General features: G+C 39.0%; 1 protein-coding gene across 11 annotated transcripts in view; it reads right to left on the bottom strand.

The window, feature by feature from the left end:
* ERBIN (erbb2 interacting protein) overlaps window positions 1–17,233 on the bottom strand; it is a 121,802-nt gene extending 104,569 nt beyond the window's left edge. For all 11 annotated transcript variants that reach the window (XM_044384154.3, XM_026498872.4, XM_026498873.4 and 8 more), the window contains exon 1: window positions 16,980–17,233. The gene's annotated coding sequence lies outside the window, so the exon portion shown is untranslated. The remainder of the gene's footprint in view (window positions 1–16,979) is intronic.
* Window positions 17,234–18,373: the final 1,140 nt, after the last annotated feature.

Below are 18,373 nucleotides of genomic sequence, written 5' to 3'. Positions count from 1 at the left end.
TATCATATGACCCAGCAATTCCATTTCTGGGTATGTAATCGAAGATTTAAAAGCGGGGTCTCAGAGAGCTACATATTTTTATGGCAGCATTATTTACAATAGCAAAAATGTGGAAGCAACCCAAGCGTCCACTGACAGATGATTAGTTAAGCAAAATGTGGTATATACAATAGAATATTCAGGCTTAAAAGGAAATTGTGACATATGCTACAACATGGATGAACATTTTTTTTTTTTTTTAGATCTTATTTGAGTGAAAGAGAGAGCAGGAGAGGGGAGAGGGTAAGAGGGAGAAGCAGACTCCCTGCTGAGTGGGGAGCCCAGTGGGAGACTCCATCTTAAGGACTCCAGGATCATGACCTGAGCCAAAGGCAGTCGCTTAACCAACTGAATCAACCAGGTACCCCAACATGGATGAACTTTGTAACATTATGGTAAGTAAAATAAGCCAGACACAAAAAGACAAACACCATACAATTCCGTTTTTATGAGGCACTTTAGTCAAAATTATTGAGACAAAAAGTATAATAGTGGTTGGCAATGGCTGGGAAGAAGAGGGGAGGAAGGGGAAGTTACTGTTTAATGCGTATGGAGTTGTAATTATGCAAAATGAAGAGTTCTAAAGAAGGACAGTGGTGATTAATGCACAAAAATATGTACTTAATATTGAGCTGTACACTTAAAAATCGTTAGAGCAGTAAACTTTGTTATATGTATTTTACCACAATTCAAAATAAAATTTTAAGTTATAAATCCAAAGGGAAAACTTAAAACCTGAGGAAGCTTCTGTGGAAACAGTGGCACTTCAGTTGGACTTGATGGATGACAATGTGTACAAAGAAGCCAAGCAGGAGTTGTAGAACAATCATTAAAAAATTTAACGATGAGAATGCGCCCACGTTCATCTATAATTGTGCATGTTTCTCAGAAATGAAACAGGTCAACATTTAAATTTTATTTTTCCAGAAACTGGAGATGAATTACCAAGAGTTTAACATTTCTTTAAAAATCAGCTTCCAAATAGTCAATACAGGTAATTTTACATTCTGCATTACCTTATTCCTACATATATGCCAGTAAAATGTAATTTGATCTTCTGAAGTAATGCAGAGTATTATAACAAAGAATTCTCAGAATATTCCCAGTTCCTCCCTCTCATTCTATATAACATTGCTGTCATTAATTTCACTTATCTGTAAACTGTCCATGATGAATAAGCTGCTGCTACCATTAGCAACAATGGTGGACACAAGGCCTTACACATTAGTCAAAACCCACAGAATGGGGGCACTTCAGTCAGTTATGCATCTGCTTTCAGCTCAGGTCATGATCCCAGGGACCTGGGATCGAGCCCCACATCGGGCTCCCTGCTCTGCAGAGCCTGCTTCTCCCTCTCCCTCTGCCCTGCTCCTGCTCTTGCTCTCTCTGTCAAATAAATAAAACTTAAAAATAATAAAAAACAGGGGCGCCTGGGTAGCGCAGTCGTTAAGCGTCTGCCTTCGGCTCAGGGCGTGATCCTGGCGTTCTGGGATCGAGTCCCACATCGGGCTCCTCGGCTGGGAGCCTGCTTCTTCCTCTCCCTCTCCCCTGCTGTGTTCCCTCTCTTGCTGGCTGTCTCTCTGTCACATAAATAAATAAAAATCTTAAAAAAATAATAATAATAATAAAAAACAAAACAACCCATAGAATGTACATCACAAGGAGTAAACCCTAATGTAAACTATGAGTTAATAATGTTAACAATACTGGTTCACCAACTGTAACAAATGTACCACTCAATTAAAGGGGAAACAGGACTGCAGTAGAGTAGATGGCAACTCCATACTTCCTTCTCAATTTTTCTGAAAATCTGAAACTACTCAAAAAGTTGTCTTGTTTTAAAAATTTGAGATTACAGAGATTAGCTCAGTCATTTGGACCTCTGCCTTCAGCTCAGGTCATGATCTGGGAGTACTGGGATCCAGCCCTGTGTTGGGCTCCCTGAGCAGTGGCTTCTCCCTCTCCCTCTGCCACTCTGCCTGTGTCCTCTCTCTCTCTCTCAAATAAATATTATCTTTAAAAACAGTGGTTTTTTTTAAATTCGAGATTACAAATTACATACTGCTTTAGGATAAATCTTTCCATAGGTCCTCTTGGCTCAAATACTGATGTCAACTTTTTTTTTTTTTAAATGAGCCGTATTTCAGTTATTTCTAAATTTTAAAAATGATCATCTATGACAAAGTGGCACCTGCCAAAGGTGGGGGGGGGTTATTAGTCCAAGGTTTCATAGTTTGCATGAATCCAGAACTTGTTTTTCTATAATAACTATTAAAAATATTTGGAAAATATTGCTGTTCTAGATTTCAGTTGTAAGTATGTTTCTGAGGGGGGAAAAAGTACAGTTCTGGGGATCTAATGCACAGCATTGTGATAGATTATTGTTAATGCAGTGTTACATACTTGAAAATTGCTAAGAAAAAAATTATGTGCTGTGATGAAGGTGTCAGCTAACACAGTGGAGGCAATCAAATCAACACACTGTACACCATAAACTTGGGGTGCCTGGGTGGCACAGCAGTTAAGCCTCTGCCTTCGGCTCAGGGCGTGATCCTAGCGTTCTGGGATCAAGCCCCACATCAGGCTCCTCCGCTATGAGCCTGCTTCTTCCTCTCTCACTCCCCCTGCTTGTGTTCCCTCTTTCGCTGCCTGTCTCTATCTCTGTCAAATAAATAAATAAAATCTTTATTAAAAAATAAAAATAAAAAAAATAAACGTACACAATGTTATATGTCAACGATATTTCAATAAAGCTGGGGAGGGGTGAAAATTAAAAGGCAAAAAATAAACATCTGGCACAAAAAACAGTGCTTTTCTACTTTTTTGAAAGATTTTATTTATTTGTCAGAGAGAGAGAGTGTGTGTGCACAAGCAGGGTGTGGCAGGCAGAGGGAGAAGCAGGCTTCCCACTGAGCAGGGAGCTCTATGTAGGACTCCATCCCAGGACCCTGGGATCATGACCTGAGCCGAAGGCAGACACTTAACGGACTGAGCCATCCAGGTATCCCAAACAGTGCTATTCTAAAGAAAATGTATACTTCAGAAAATACCTAGGAAAGTGTTGGTGTAAGAGAAAAACCAACATCTGAATTAATGGTATACTATACGTTAGCTAATTGAATTTAAATTTAAAAAGAAGAGAGAAAAACCAATACAGTCAGGAAAACTGCATTTATTTTTCAAACCTCATTTACATCACTAACAAACTAAATGACCTCTAGGATTTCACTTCCCCATCTGAGCCAATAGTTTCCTTTTCTGCTAATTAAAAAAAAAAAAAAAAAAAGGTGTTTATCTAGACTAGACTATTTTCTAAGTTAGTTACTTTCAGGGATAAAATCCACTGAATGTGAGGGAAGTATCAGCATTTGGGGAACATACCTTTCATTCACACCCAAATTATCTATTAATTATATTACAAGGAAGGATAAGGTCAAGGCCAGTAAAACATGTAAACTGACAAAAACATTTATTATGTGTATAAACTACTTAAGTAGAGAATTTATTATTATAAATCAAACAAAGGACCAAAATAACTGCCATTTAATGGTATACATAATTACTACTATCATCATACTAAGTACTAAGCAATTCAAGGAAAATGTTTCCAATTAGAACTTTTTTTTCAGAGCTAAATCAAAAAGCAGTTAAGAAACAAGAGGTTCATGAAGCCATTCAAGTATTACTTGAAAACACCTTCAAGAGGCAATTAAGGGGCAGAACTATAGTAAAAGATACCAACTTCTACTTACATCAACCCAAGGATTTTTACTTCTCTAACAAATGGCACTCAGTTTAGCAAATTATATTTTGCTCCTTCCCATTTCCACGCCCAAACAATGCTTTAGAAAGCAAATACAGTATGATTAAACGGGAGGTCCTGGGCAGCAATAAAAATTACCTACCCCATTAATGAAGATTAAATTAATCACATTGCCACCCTAACAGTGGCAGATGGTCTCAAACAATGTAAGGAAATTGAGGTAAGAATTTCGCAGTTAACAGAGAACAACTGTTACCAGAAGGGAGGTGGGTGAGGGGATGGGTGAAATAGGTGATGGGGATTAAGGAGTACACTTGTGATGAGCACAGGGTGATGTATGGAAGTGCTGAGTCCCTATATTGTACACTAAAACTAATAGTACACTGTATGTTAACTAACTGGTATTTAAAGAAAAACTTCAAAAAATTTTTGTAGTTAAAAAGATGGTTATTAATTACTTGTTGGTATGCACATTAAATAACAAAAATGTTAGAATATATAATTTAATTAATATATTTATGATTCAATTAAAAATAAAAAGTACTTTGACTAGTGCAACAAATTATATACTTAGATCTAAGCACATAACTAAAAATCTATTAGCAATTCTTTTCAAGTCTTCAGAATACAGTGGTTGATACACATGAAAAATCAATCTCCCTCCTCTATTAAATATCCAGATAAGAATACAATTAATGAAACAGCCTCATTCACAACAGCAACAGCTTTCGCCCTCCCTCTATTAATTTTGTGGAAATAAACAGAAAAAAATATACACATTTCTTCATAATTACAAGAAATATGCCTAATAGAGGGGCACTTGGGTGACTCAGTCAGTTAAGTGTCTGCCCAGGGTCCTGGGATCAAGCCCAGCATCGGGCTCCCTGCTTCTCCCTCTACCTCTGTCTACCGCTCCCCTTACTTGTGCTCTGTCAAATAAATAAAATCTTAAAAAAAAGGCATACTAGTAAGAAACATGGATATGACAAAAAAAATCATAAAAGCCACTGAAAGGCAGAAACTATTAAATAAATGGAAAACTTACCCTCCGATAAAGACATATGCTATTTTAGAGGTATCAATTACTTCTTAAGTTAATCTATGAACTCAAAGCACTCTCAGCCAACACACCACACTTGATCTTAGCCAAAAGGCCGAGAAGTGATTCTCAATCAACATACCAACAAGCATTTAGAACTTAGTAAGAATGATTCAAGTTCATCTGGAAAATTCTTTTTAAAGTAAAGTGATAGGGGTGCCTGGGTGGCTCAGTCGGCTAAGCATCTGACTCTTAATTTTGGCTCAGGTCATGATCTTAGGGTGGTTAGGTCAAGCCCCAGCCAGGCTCCATGTTCAGCTCAGTGTCTGCTGGGGTTTCTCTGTCCCTCTCCCTCTGAACTTCCCCCCTGCATGCGTGTGTCTGCATGCTCTCTCTCTCCCAAATAAATAAATCTTTGAAAACAAAAATAGGGTGATAAGCCAAAACTTTCAGGTATTAAGCATACTATAATGAAGGGAAAAAAATCAAGACTGCATAGTATTATCAAAACAAAAAAACAAAAATCTTGATATTAAGTATATTTGGGAATTTACTATTGATAAAAATAGAATTTTATAGGTGATTTACCCAACAAATGGTGATACAACTAGATAAAAATATTTTAAGAATAAATCCAGATGATTATTTCACTCCTTGAGCCAAAAACTTACATTATTATATTTATAATCTTGGCACAAATCCTTTCCAAGAATATCATTAAACCCAAAAATGCATAAAGATTGATTAATTTGACTATATCAAATTTTAAACTTCTATATAACCAAACAGCATATAAGTAACAAACCAATTAAATCCATGTGAAACACTAAAAAGGCACACAAAAATGTAATATTCCTAAAAGAATTCTTACAATGAACTTGCCAACGTCAGTTAGTAAGCAGTAGATTTAAATCTAGGCAATCTGACTCCAAAGCTTATGTTCTTACCTATCATACTTCATTATCTATCTCAGATATGCACAAGTATTTTAAGACAGCTAATATCCAATTTGTTCAAGAATGCACTTAGAAAGGTACTCTTCCATCCTAATTTGTAGAAGTATAAATTGATACAAAATCTTCAGAGGGAGTCTGCTTCTATCAATCAATTTGAATTACATACATAGCAAATGCACTTCGGGTACTTATCCAACAGAAAAAAATCATATAAAAGTGCAAACATTTATGTGCAAAGAGTCGAGAATAAACATACATTCTGTATAGAATTATATGTATAACAACCATAATGCTAATTAATACATATACATACCTCCTTATATATAATTAAAATATATCTCCCATTTCTATTTAAAAATACTTACACATACATATACAAGCACAGTGAAAAGATGGAATACACACTGAAGTGTTCAGAATAATATACAACGCACTGATAAAAGTATCCCTGGGAGATGGGATTATGGAAATTTTTCATTTGCTATATATTTCTGTATTTGAATTTTTATATCAGAGAAAAAATTAACGTAATTGTTTCAGCCCTTTGCCTACCAAAGCCTCTCACTGCTTATACTTTATCCAGCCTTTCTAGCCTACCCTAAAATAACTCAGTCTATAGATACTTAAAAGAAAGAACTGATAGAAGTAGTACTGATTTCAGTAACTAAAGTCAGGAAGAAGACTCCCAGGGTTTCTGGCGTGGGGATGGTTTTCACAAGAGCAGACAAGACACTCTGTTTATACCAAGTATCTCTGACAAATCAAAGTGCATCTACTATACACAGTCTCTGTTACTCTGCAGTTAGTCCCAGGATAATTAACAAAATCTTTTGCAGTCCCCAGAGATTAACAGGGCACCCAAAGAATCCATTTGCTGCTGCCAGGATCCTTATCTTTTCCTAGAAGACTGAAAGCAAATCTTAATTCTATTCACAAAAAGAAATGCCAGTATACTTTTTTTTTTTAAGATTGTATTTATTTATTTGACAGAGAGAGAGGGTGAGACCACAAGTAGGCAGAGCAGCAGAGGGTGAGGGAGAAGCAGGCTTCCCGCTGAGCAGGGAGCCAGATGCAGGGCTCAATCCCGGGTCCCTGGGACCATGACCTGAGCTGCCGGCAGATGCTTAACTGACTGAGCCACCTGGAAGCCACGCCAGTATACTTCTTAAATCACTTCAAAATCTCCAAGGATGGGGAAGTCAAACCAATTTTTTCTAGGCTAAGTGACAGCCCTGGCAGGGAGATTACAGGTTTCTTACACTGGTCCTAATACAAATGAAACAATTTCATCCCCACCCATCCAATCCAGATTCTAAATTTAGTCTAAGGTTTGAAATTCCAAGGACATCATTATCACAAGGATAGATACACAGGCCAAACTTTGGAATCATCCTAACAATATAACCTCAATGTGGAAAACACAGTTACATCAAAATTACTGCACTCAACTAAAACTGAGCTCCAATATTACCTCCACAAGGACGTATCCAACGTAGACAATAAGAGTACTGATTCTTTCCATCCACCTTTCACATAGTAACCTGGGATTATTAGGAATGAAATATTTCACCTAAATGTATTGTACCAAATATTACATTTTAGAACTGTATCCTCTTAACATAAGAACTAGAATGATCAGTAGGGGAAGAAAGGGATAAAGAAAGGGGGGGTAATCAGAAGGGGGAATGAAACATGAGAGACTATGGACTATGAGAAACAAACTGAGGGCTACAGAGGGGAGGGGGGTGGGGGAATGGGATAGACCGGTGATGGGTAGTAAGGAGGGCACATATTGCATGGTGCACTGGGTGTTATACACAACTAATGAATCATCGAGCCTTACATCGAAAACCGGGGATGTACTGTATGGTGACTAACATAATATAATAAAAAATCATTATTAAAAAAAAAAAAAGAACTGTATCCTCTTAGAAATACTTTGAAAATTAATTTGACTACAGGGACTTGACTTCTGTATGAAAATGTTGGAACAAATGTTTATCTAATCTCCCTCACACAAAAAAAGTATAAAAACAAAACTAGTTCTCACTATCAGAGATAAATTACAACTATGGAAAGGAAAAACATGAGAATGAACCCTGTGGTACTAAATTAGAATTAGATGTATCATGAGAAACCATTCTATATTTATTGAAATATACTTAAAAATGTGAACGTGTACATGTGTGCAAATAAAAATCTCCCATCACTTTATGCACTTAAGAAGGCCTGGGAGCAGCAATACCCCAAGTGCAACAAAGACAAGAAGTGCCCAGATCTTGGCTTCTAAGTACCATTTTCTACTAAAAATACTGGAGTGAGTTTAACGGTAACTCTAGAATACCGTATTGTTCTGGATACAAGAATTGCTCAAGGAGGAAGAACTGTATCAAAAAGAAAAAAGAGGGGCGCCTGGGTGGCTCAGTCGTTGAGCGTCTGCCTTTGGCTCAGGGCGTGATCCCGGCGTTCTGGGATCGAGCCCCACATCAGGCTCCTCTGCTGGAAGCCTGCTTCTTCCTCTCCCACTCCCCCTGCTTGTGTTCCCTCTCTCATTGGCTGTCTCTATCCCTGTCAAATGAATAAATAAAAATCTTTAAAAAAAAAAAAAAAAGAAAAAAAAAGAAAAAAGAAATTGGGGCGCCTGGGTGGCTCAGTCGTTAAGCCTCTGCCTTCGGCTCAGGGCGTGATCCCGGAGTCCTGGGATCAAGCCCCACATCAGGCTCCTCCGCTGGGAGCCTGCTTCTTCTTCTCCCACTCCCCCTGCTTGTGTTCCCTCTCTCACTGGCTGTCTCTGTGTCAAATAAATGAATAAAAAAATCTTAAAAAAAAAGAAAAAAGAAAAAAGAAATTAAGCCAACTAGAAGGGGTTCTCACTAGCCACATCTAGAACAATCTGAGTATCAAAACAAAAGATAATGGATTATAACCCAGTGAATGTAATAGTTTATGGTGATGTAAATAAATGAATAAATTAAAAACAAAGAACAAAATGTTTACATAGTTCCAAATATTTATTAATTACAAGTGAGGAAAGAATACCTTGACATAGGAGGTATCTGGTAGTTACAACCATAATTGCATAGTCAATGACTACTATCAATAATGGGACAACTGAAATCACCTACAACCTGATAAGAAGCAATGAGAAGAATGCAACATCACTTCCATGATAACCTTGCCAAAGATCTAATCATAAAAATGTAAATTTAATCATGAAAATCTAATCAAAGATCTCATCATAACAACGTCACGGAAATACAATTAAGGGATATTCTACAAAATAACTTGATCTATAATCTTCAAAAGAGTCAAGTCCTTGAAAGTAAACACAGAAACTGTTCCAGATTAAGAGACTAAAAGACATGACAACTAAATGTAATGCAAGATTGTCATGTGGATCTTTTTGCTCTAAAAGACGTGGGGGACACTGGTAAAATTTGGGTGTTGGTAATGTAGTCTTTGTTAACTTCCTAATTTTGACAGTTATGATGTCATTACGCAGTTTAATGTACCTGTTTGTAGGAAATAAACATTAAAGTATTTGCGGGTAATGGAGTATCAATCAGGTGGGCAACATAGTGCCATATATGTCAAGGACAAAAAAGTTCTTTGTACTATGCTTTCAATTTTTCTGTATATTTGTTATCATTCTAAACTTTTTAATATGAAAGAAAAATTACAAAAAATCTGTTAACAGTACCAGAGAGGAGTATATCTACAGACAACACAGAATGGAATTTGTTGAGAATCCAAAGTGAATGGGGGGAAGGGATGGGATGACAACAAAAGACAACACATCTGAGGAACCAAATATACAAAACAATCAAAGTGGAATCTCCAAAAAGAATACGTTTTCTTAGCAAGAAGGATTGGGAGAAGTGTGTCCTGGGCAGTCAGCCAGGTAATGAAACCATAGTAGAACAGCTGCACGGTTAAGGCCTCCAGCAAGCAACTCTGTACTGCGGGATTTCTAACACTTGGCCAGTATAACTGTGAAAATAGGGGAATATTATCCCCTGAGGGACAGGAAACACGTGTAAGAGGACAAGCTACCCACATACCCTAAAGGAGAAAGCCATCAGCTAACTAAATATACCAAAGCCAGAAGAACAGGGATCCATATGGGCTGGGAGAATACCATGAAATGACCAATACCATACAATCTGGACCATAATACAAAGCTTTAACCACAACAAAAAGTCTAACATTTGAGGAAAAACTAGAAGCGTGATGGATACACCAAGTACAGTAAGAGCAAATCTCCTATACTGCTAATAGAGGAAACAGAAGACAATGTAAAAGACTTATCTCAGAGATTCAAAAGGTTACAAGTAAATCAAAAATACAACTAAAAATTAAAAATTAACTCCTTTGGGATGCCTGAGTAGCTCAGTTGGTTAAGCATCTGACGCTCGATTTCAGATCCAGTCATGATCTCAGGATCGTGAGATCCTGCCCCACATCTGGCTCTGCACTGAGCGTGGAACCTGCTTAAGATTCTCTCTCCCTCTTCAGCTCTGTACCCACCCTCTGCCACTGCACACATGCTCTCCATCCCTCTCTCTCTCTCTCTCAAAAAAAGAAAAAAAAAAATCAACTCCCATGAAAAAGCAAGAGTTCCCAGAAACTCTATCCTCCCCACTAAATAAAGTAACTGAAAAGAAGTGAAGACCAAATTGGTGAGCTAAAATATCAAGCCTCAGGATTCTTTCAAGGTATAACACCAGAAGAGAGAGAGAGAGACAGACACACACACGCACACACACAAAATCAAAGGAAGTAATGAAAGCTTCATAAATTGCAAAGTGCACTCCTTGGGCCTTAGAAGTCCTCAGATACTTTGAGTCTTCCAGATCAAAACGATTTTCACAATTATACTGAAACATCATTTGCCTTTTCCTATTATATTAACAGCAACGGTGCAAAAATACAGTGGGTAAAATTGCTAGCGCCTTAGTGCAAAAGCACTGGCATCAAGCTATATGTGCACCACTGCATATTCCTAGATTTCTTTCTTTTCTTTCCCCTGAAGTTTTTACTTAAGTTCAGCTCGTTAACATACAGTGCAATATTAGTTTCAGGTGTAGAATTTGGTGATTCATCACTTACAACATCCAGGGCTCATTATAAATGCCCTCCTTAATCCCCATCACTTGTTTAACCCATCCCCTGCCCACCTCCCCTCCAGCAACCACTAGTTTGTTCTTTATAGTTAATTCCCAGATTTCTTTGTAAATGCCACTTTCACTTAATATCTTTAATAAAGCAGTAAAAAATAGTTTTAGTAAAAGTCAACTCTTTAATACATGCCTTTTTAACATTTTATGTGAAGGAATGGCAATGTTGAGGAAAAGCACTTGTATAATTACTTCAAATTATGAGCTAAATTAGCCTTTTTCTCAGGAAACACCATTTTGGCCTAAAAGAACAGATGACAAACTATGCTTGTAGACTTAGGAATTTGGCAGACAGTTTCTCAAAAAAAAAAAAAACCAAGTACATCTGCAACTTCAAGGGAAAAACACTAACAGTATTTGTTATCAATGATTAATACTCCAACTTCCAAGTGAAATTTAGAAATGTGGACAATGTTTACCTGCCACCCTGAATTTGACAGCTTCACAATATTAAAAACTTCTTTGATGAAATTAGTGGTGATATTAACAATTTTTTCTTTTATTTGCTACTACCTAGTGAAATGCATCGAATTTTGGAAAATGTACAACCCAATGAACCAGTATTTCTCAAACAACCATTACATGATGTAACGAAATCACAAACAGGTAAAACATTCAAAGTGCAAGATAAACTAATGGATTTTCAGGTAACAAGAATGAAACATTCACTGATACAGTGTCAGATTTGACACTGCAGCTATCCTTTAAGAAATTTTGGTGTGGGGACGCCTGGGTGGCTCAGTTGGTTAAACGTCTGCCTTCGGTTCAGGTCATGTGGGATCATTGGGCTCCTTGCTCACTAGCGAGTCTGCTCCTCCCTCTGCCTGCTGCTCCCCGTGCTTGTGCCCGCTCTCTATCTGACAAATAAATAAAATCTTTATTTAAAAAAATAGAAATTTTGGTGATGTATCAAGGAATATCCACAATTATCTTAAAAAAAAAAAAAGCGACGGAAATACTCCCTTTTCCAACCACATACCTGTATAATCCTGGATTTTCCTCATATACTTCAACCAAAACAACATACTACAAGACTGAATATAAAAACAGATGTGAAAATCAAGCTGTTTCTATTTAAGCAGACATAGGAGACTTGCAAAAATATTTAACAATGTAGAAAAATCTTTTTGCTAAAGAGTTGTTTTGAAAAGTTGTTGTTTCATTACATGTGTCATAACATACAATGGCTTACAGTTTTATTTAATTATTTAATTATTTATTTATTTGAGAGAGAGAGTACCCGCGAGCTTACACAAGCAGGGTGGGGGCAGAAAGAGAGAGAGCCCAACTCCGGCTCTATCCCAGGACCCTGGGATCATGACCTGAGCCAAAAGCAGACACTTAACTGACTGAGCCACCCAGGCACCCCAGATTTATAGTTTTTTAAACAAATTAATTGATATTTAAGAATTTCTAATATGGGAAATAAAATAAACATAACCCACATAAAACAAAGCTCTGTGGGGTTTTTAATAATTTTAAGAGTATAAAGGGATCCTAAGACCAAAAAATTTCGAATAGTTGCCTTAGGTCTGCATCTATTACTCGCAATTATACTACGCTATAATAAAGTGAATTCTCCTAAGGACAAATGAAATGTATAAGGCACACTGTCCCAAAGCAAGTTGTCCAAGACTACTCTATTTCCTAAATTATTCAATCTTCTTTCCATTTTCCTATTCCCTCCGGGGAACTTAAGGATGCTGCTACAGCACCTTTCTCACCCCTTCTAGCAAAGCAACAAGCCAGGAAACCACTCACTATGTACATAAAAGTAAATGGGCTCTGAATAAGGACGGCCACAGAACTGACTGCCCAGATGTTATTACACCCATTTTGATTACTTGTCTTTTTCATTATTTTCTACTTTTTCTACTACATTCTATATACCTAAAATCATAGATATTCTCCAGATTAACAGTGTTCTTTTATTAACTTAATTTTTAGACAATCTTTTCTACTGTCTTACATACTACCATTTATAAAGCTCGGCAAGGCTGTCATCCAACGGCACCTGAAACAAAAATTTCAGTGACAAGAATAAAGCGAGTAACAGAATTCCACTGTGCTTATTTCATAAAAACGGACAAAGGAAGCCGATTTCAAAATTTTTGGGACACTGAGAGAAAAGACATCTAACTTGAGGAGCAGGACAGAAAGGATAGGGACAAAATGGAGAAGAAAAATACAGAGATATAAGGTTGTGTGTTTTAAAAAACCAAAAGCATAATGAAACAAAGAGGTATAGGGGTTTGTAGAGTCTTAACAAAATAGTACATAACAACCTGATCTTACTTCACAGATATAATTCTGGGGATATTAAAAAAAAAAGTTCAGGAAACATAAATTAAAAAATCTATTAATGAGTACCAGGTTACAATACTGGCATGTGAACTAAGTGGGAATGCAAAAGGGATATTTACAATTAAGTGGGGCAAATAAATTTTTTCTATTCATGCTGTAAACAGTTTTTTTAGGGGATGAACATGGACTCATAAAGTTTAGAAAAGAGGGGACGGGCAACATATAATCAAGAAACAACAGCTGAACATGGAGAAAATAGAGGAAGTAAATGAAGCAAACTATAAAAATAGGAAGCTAAAGAAATTAGAAGATAAACCCTAATAATAGCTAGATTTCTTTTTTTACAATTAGAAAACCTAAGAGGAGGGGCGCCTGGGTGGCACAGTGGTTAAGCATCTGCCTTCGGCTCAGGGCGTGATCCCGGCGTTATGGGATCGAGCCCCACATCAGGCTCCTCTGCTATGAGCCTGCTTCTTCCTCTCCCACTCCCCCTGCTTGTGTTCCCTCTCTCGCTGGCTGTCTCTATCTCTGTTGAATAAATAAATAAAATCTTTAAAAAAAAAAAAAAAAAAAGGAAAAGAAAACCTAAGAGGAGAAAACTAAAGGTAAATCTGAAAAATGGGTGTAGTATGGATCAAGAGTTAGTGATGAGAAGCACCCAGAAAGAAACAAAAAATGTGTAGTCAATCAAAGAAAACTTGGAGGCAGAAGTGCTGAGCTCTTTCCTTACAAAATTCAGAAGTATGTACTGTAAAGCATAATTCACGTACTCATTTCCATGGCAAGAGCAAACAGCCTGCATGCAAAAACTGAATAACCTATTTTGACCAACAAAGCACAAGTACAATTTATGTTGTCAAGAAAGGAAAAGATAAAGACCTCTTTAGCATTTACAACACAGGTGTTCCCCCCCAAAAAAACAAAGCAGCTAAGAGAAAGAGAAATAGGCAAGTGAAAGAGTCAAAACAAAAAGTGCAAGCGACAAAGTGTATTTAAAAAGAATCTAGCTAAGCACTCACAAAAGAATTACTTTGCTATCCAGCATCACTAAAATTCTGCATAAATTCAAATACTTTATAAACACTGCCATAATCTATTCCTAGCCCAAACAGCTTAAAGTCTAAATTATGTTACCTATGAACAATTATTTAAAATAAATGCTGAAAGATGCACCTAATTTTCTGAAATTTTTAAGTGTTTCTTTAAAAAGGTATCATTTCCTACCAAGAGTTCAGTATCAATACCTATAAAAGAAGTGAATTTAGAGATTTACCAATGATATACACAAAATGTCTCTAACTATAGTTATCGCTTAATTAAGAAACAGCAGGGCAATAAAAATTTGGTTTCAATATTTGACCCACTGTAAGCTTTTCAGACATGAAAAGTCTTGATCTGAAACAACAGGCGGACTTCATAATATAATATTTGAATTAATTAGTTGAAGGATTAAGCTTATCACTATTGAAAACTCCTAAGTACGTTCCACAAATAGTGCATTAAATATGTATTTTGTGCAATGTAAACAAAAGCTTTGCAAGTATTCTACATTTGCCAATTTAATCTAAGAAAACCCATACAATACTAAGAAGTAGAGAAGACGAATACTAAAAAGAATGTCCAAAATGTAAAGCCATTTGAATATTTCAACTGATTTTTCCTGATTTTTTCCTTTCTTTAACCTCTTTTCAAACCCCATGGTCACATTTTAAACAACGCTTGAATATATGTATAGTTTGACAATAGTATAAAGCCTAAAATTCATTAAGTTAATTTAGTACTGAAGTAACAAAATTCTAAGTAAACCACAAGGTAAATTTTGCCTTGATGGTACAAAAGGAATCAAACGTTGTACAAAGGTGAACATTTCACATTTTTAAAGTGTGCTCTCTGCATCTAAACTTACACTACTGATGCGCAAAAAAAAAAAAACAAAAAAACAAAAAAACACCACAAAACCTTTATCTAAAAACGGATTTAAGCAGTCATTTTCAAGTGCTACAATACTTTTCACGTGTAAACTTTACTAATGCAGAGAAACATCTTCACAAAGTGATAATTCTCTATAAAAGACTTGCTCTATTAAGGCTCTGTTGCTCTGAGGCCAAGTATAAGCCATATAAGGAAACTGAAGTTCAATGCCATTTATTTTGTTCTGCTCTTTCAGATGCCCAAGAATAACCTCTTTAGATGCTTAATATTACATCCCCAAATCATAAAGCAGATCACTTACACACTTTAAATTCCTTCATAAAGCTATTTTGACTTAATAGGAATGACTTAATGGTACACAATCTTACCAACACAAATAAATAAACAAACAATGAATTTTTAAAAAAGGATCTCCAGAGACTACTGAGGGAAAAAATCAAAACAATATATAGTAACAGCTAAAAGACTCTCATTTTGAAATGTACTTAACATAACAAACAAGCTGTGAAATAATTTGATTCTGCTTTTCAAAAGCTATCTTTTCTTTGAAGTAAAGAATGCCAACTATTTTTCGTGGGCTAGCGTGAGCAAACTCAGTATTAATTCATAGTTAAGATATACCTACCAACAGGATGCCATACTTATTTAATATTTATTAAAAAGCACAGTATTATGTTGCACCTCCTCTACCACAAGAATACTGAGAAAAAAATTAAAGACACTAAAGCACCAACAAAAAAGCCGTTTGTGTTTGTTATGAACAAACTAGTTTTTCCTTTAAGGACTACCGATTGGTTCAGAAGTGTTTGTAACTCTGACTGGTGGAACGTCTCCCATGCTTCACTAATTCCTGCCACCACAGTAGGTACCTATCACTTATTAGACAGAACCGGCCAAAACATTTGCATCAACACAAAAATGTAAATAAAGTACTATTCTAAAAGGACTGATATTTATTATAATCAGTAAGACTCCCATAAAAATCATTTTAAGGGTTTTACTTCCCTTTCTCTATATATTGTCTTAACTATAGAGAAGTCCTAACAAACACATCAGACTACTTACGGGCGTACTTTTGTTTTTGTTTTTTAATTACAACTCTGTTTATCCATAATACTCTCTCCTTCTCCTTCCTAGGTCAGTCACAAGAAAAATTAAGCAGATACTTCCTTTCGATTAATTAACCAAACAAGCATCATAAGATTGTAAACGTCTGAAAGGAGCCAGTTACTGAAGTTTATTTGTTTATAAAATCCAACCAAATACGTTTCTAAGGGTTGCAACTAAAAAAAAAAAAAAAAGAAAAGAAAAAACTCTATATACAATTAAAGCAAAAGTCAAATAATCGGTAACAGTATAAACAAATGTGGCAGCCGTCTCAACAACACTAAATCCCTCGCTGCAGCGACCTTTTTTCCAAAACAGAAGTTGCCAGGTTCAGGAATTAATAAATAAAAAATACACATTGTATATGTTTTAGGAAACTAAGACTTCTGGACCTAGTGATGAACAAAGGCACTCTTTCTTCCGATTGCTTAAAACTTTTAGTCTCACCGCATTCTTACAATCTCTTCTAAAGTAACCAGAGTCCAGATGGTAGAAGGGGGGTAAAATCAGTTCTACTAATTAGCAACTGAAATACTATCCACTTCGACACTACAAAAGATTAATTTAGGGCAACTGGGGGAAAAATGAGAAACACTAAAGTACCCTCTCTTTCCCGGCCCAAGACCTCTGCAACTTCTAGACACACTTTTGGTGAAAATTACCTTTCGGTCGGGCAGTGTCTCAGGGCAGCTTTTTCAAGGCTTCGCCTGACATGATTTCCTTCCCTTCATTAGTCACTTTGGATCCAGCCGAATTTCTCTCTCCGGTGAGAGCGGATGTGGAGTGGCCTCCCGCAGTAGGACGAGTAGGTGGCTTTGGAGGGGGTTGGGAAGCGGGCTGGTTTCCTGGTCTCAAGTTATACAGGAGTTTCCCAGCCCCAACTAGGATCTCCGCCGAAAAAAAACTTTTCACTCGTGACACCGCCCGGAATTACCGTGCGAAACTCACTTCCTGCCTTGGCGCAGAAGCAGGATCCAGCTCGGTCCAGGGGAACCCGGAAAACCAGCTCCGCGCTCGCCGGGGAGGGGGAGGGCAGCGGGCGTCCGCGGAGAGCCTCGAGCTCCGGGCGCCCGGCGCGCCCCGCACACCCGACGGCGGCGGAATCCGGCCGGCGGGGACCAAGATGCCGCCGGGGCGCTGGGCTAGCCTCGGCCGCGCTAGGCCGCCAGCTCCTCCTCGCCGCCGCCCCCAGAGCCGGGCGGCGGGGTTATTGTCTCGATAGCGCTTGCCGCGCCCTTCGCCCGCGCCGCCGCCGCCGCGGCCGCCCCGGGCCGGAGCCGAGGGGCCGGGCAAGCTCGATGGCGGCCCCCTCCCCGGGCAGTCCGTCGGGCCGTCCGTTCTTCCGTCCGTCCCTCTCCGCCTTTCCTACTTGCCCTCGAACCCTCCTCTCCTCCCTCTCTCGTTTTTCCGCCGCCGTCCCTTCGCTCCGCTCCTCGTTCTTCTTCCCTGGCGGCGGTGGCTCCCCCGGGAAGCGCAGGGGGTGGGGGCAGGCGGCGGCTGGGTCTCCTCACGAGCTCGCGGGGCCGCGGCAGGGGCCGAGGCTGCGTCCCGCGCCGCCGCGCCACATTCACTCGAGCGAGAGACTGCGAGGGGAGGGGAGGAGTGGGGAGGGGAGGGAGGGAGAGGAGAGAAAGGAGGAGGAAGGGAGCTGGGGCGGAGGGGAGTTACAGCCTCACAGGCCGCGGCGGCAACAGCGCCACCGCCCCGGCGGTGAGGGGGAAGAGACTGCGCGCCGCTGCTCGGGGGCGGGGGCGGGGCGGCCTCCCGCCGGCTTCGCCCCAACCGCCAACAGCCGGGCTGGAGGCCGGCGCGAGCCAGTCACCGCGCGCGGGGGCGGCACGGGCAGACGGCGGCGGCGGCGGGGGGCGGCGGCGGACCCGGGGCCGGGGGGGGGGGGGAGGGGCCGGCGGCGGCGGGGGTTCGCGTGCAAGGCGCGGCGTTAGGCCCGCTCTGCGGCCCAGGCCGGGGGAGGCCTGCCTGCCACCCCCCAGCCGCCCGAGTTGGGGGGCGCTGACGACGCGGACCCCGACTCCTCTGCGCCCAGCCGGGGAGACTA

Source organism: Ursus arctos, unplaced genomic scaffold, assembly GCF_023065955.2.
Source record: "Ursus arctos isolate Adak ecotype North America unplaced genomic scaffold, UrsArc2.0 scaffold_5, whole genome shotgun sequence".
Lineage (NCBI taxonomy): Eukaryota > Metazoa > Chordata > Mammalia > Carnivora > Ursidae > Ursus > Ursus arctos.
This window is presented reverse-complemented; position numbering and strand designations above follow the sequence as displayed.